Consider the following 2,272-nt stretch of genomic DNA (forward strand, 5'->3'; position numbering starts at 1 on the left):
TTCTCTGATGACTAAGACATCGAATATCCTTTCATGTGCTTATAATCATTTCTGTGTCTTCTAGTGAGAAATGTTTTCACAAATCTTTTGCCCATTGGGTAATTTGTTTTGTTGGGTTATGTTTATTTGTGTTATTAGATCACTGGGTTGGTTGTCTTATTATTGAGTTCTCAAAGTTTTTCTGTATATTCTAGCAATAAACCTGTCATACATACATATATGTCTATTTTCTGTAGGCTGTGACTTGCCTTTTTAATTCTCTAATGCTTTTTTTGATGGAAAGTTTTCTTTGTGAATGATGCCAATTGATTAATTTCTTATGATTTGTACTTGTTTTCTTTTTTTTTGTGGAAGAAAAAGTTTAACTGCTATTGCAAAAAATCATCATATGAAGTATTAATTGGTTTCACTATTAGTAGAGAGTATGTTCTAAAAAGTGGAGGTAACTGGACGTGAAATTCTGGCAGCACTAGAGCAGTCCCAGATGGTCAGGCTGAGGCCAACACCTACTGAGGACGAAAGCCCTGGCTGTGGGGAATTTTGGACAATAGCTGGAGAAACATTACACTGTGCATAAACCGAACTGAATTGTTTTCTCGAGTGTTGTAAAGTTTCATATAGTAAAAGGTTTTTTCTACATGCACTTCAGTTTCACAGCAAGAGTGCCATATATACGTAAGCACAGAAGAGAGCTCTCATACACAATATCTCACTCAATACAACGATGCATACAATTCAAAATGATCACACGATCGTCCCATCCAGGGCTTTCTGCACGTACAAGGTGGTGGCTACGGAAAACAGGGCCCTCAGTATCAGCATCTGGAGAGCAGCCACCCCTTTCACGTGTGTTCTCTTTTTGTGTTTTTTTCTTTGGTGTTCTTAATCAACTCTGCTATTGCTGCTGTTTCTTAGCAAAACTGGTAAAAACAAAATTATAATAATTGAACATAGTACTCTGGTAATCAAGACAGAACCTTTGTTTTCCAACCAGAGGGAAACTCTGGTTGGCCGACAAGCTGGTCACAAATCCTCCTGGCTTGAAGATGTCCACCACTTCCCTGATCAGGTCATCCTGGGAGGTCTGACTTAAGCTTGTTTCAGAGCTAACATAAGAAAATTCTGGTTCTGGAGTGATGTGAATAGTCCAATATGTTTCATCCGATTTCATTCCATTCACTGAATGCCCACAAGGATTGAACAGGGCGGCATCAATGACAGACCTGGTATCAGGTCATGAGTCCACTCTCCCAAGTGACAGCCAGTGCAGTAACACCGTCTCTCATGTCCAACTGGTCCATGGCTGCTGGGCCAAGCTTGTGCATCAGAATCTCCAGGGTTCCATCTGGCTGACTGGATTACCCGACTCTGGGAAGTCCAGAGTATACAAGTACCGACAGTCAGAGTTCCTACGCCCCATACAATATACTGCTCCATTTGCGAAAATTGCATTAAGACACTGTTTCTTCCTGGAAATTCCGGTGTGGTACCCTTGGAGAAGGCTTCATGAGAGTCTTACGAGAATAAAAGCAGCTTTGAGTTGAGTCAAACCCACTGTAATCTCTAGCCAGTTTCCACAGGGGAGCCAGTGCATTCAGCAAGAGGGTGGCACCACAGGTCTTCAAAGTGAAACGTCTCTTGGAGACAGACATGCTGCTCTCACTGAGGACATAAGCTTCCTGCTTGTCAGTTTTTGTCACACTTAGGATTGAACATTGCACATCCTTCAAAAGTATGTCCCACGCAGATCTTTGGATAGTGTGAAGATCCCCAGATCCTTGGTTTGTGGCAGGTTGCTGCTAGGAGAACCAAACCTCCAGAAGCTTCTCTGTTCCTTTGAAAAAATGTGCACCTTCCATCACCGTGAGACGAGCGAGCAACCAACAACCACAGAAAATCAACTAAATTAAACCTCTTCTCCCACCACCGCTGCAGGTTGTTCCAGCCCATGTTACTAAAGTTCGGGTTCCTTTTTTTTTTGGTTATAATTTTATATTAACTTTTAAAAAAAAGACTAATAAGGGACCAGCAGATGGTGTAATGGCTAAGTCACTGGACTCCCATGTTCGAACCCCAGTTTGAGTCCCGGACCTGGTGGCTTAAACTCACACCAGGCACCTGTGCATGCATGCCCAAGATCCTGAGAGGAGACCTGGGGGGTGATTTCTCACTTTCTGTCTCTCCGTCTCTGTCTTTCTGGTGAGCACACACGCCCTATAGCAAAAACCTCTCTGGAAACAAAACAAAACAAAACAAAACAAAACAAAACAAA

At 42.3% G+C, this 2,272-nt stretch overlaps 1 pseudogene; it reads right to left on the reverse strand.

The window, feature by feature from the left end:
* Positions 1–886: 886 nt before the first annotated feature.
* On the reverse strand, positions 887–1,859 carry LOC102473050 (S-adenosylmethionine decarboxylase proenzyme-like; annotated as a pseudogene).
* Positions 1,860–2,272: the final 413 nt, after the last annotated feature.

The sequence above is a fragment of the Tupaia chinensis genome, unplaced genomic scaffold (genome assembly GCF_000334495.1).
Source record: "Tupaia chinensis unplaced genomic scaffold, TupChi_1.0 Scaffold000578_2, whole genome shotgun sequence".
NCBI lineage: Eukaryota > Metazoa > Chordata > Mammalia > Scandentia > Tupaiidae > Tupaia > Tupaia belangeri.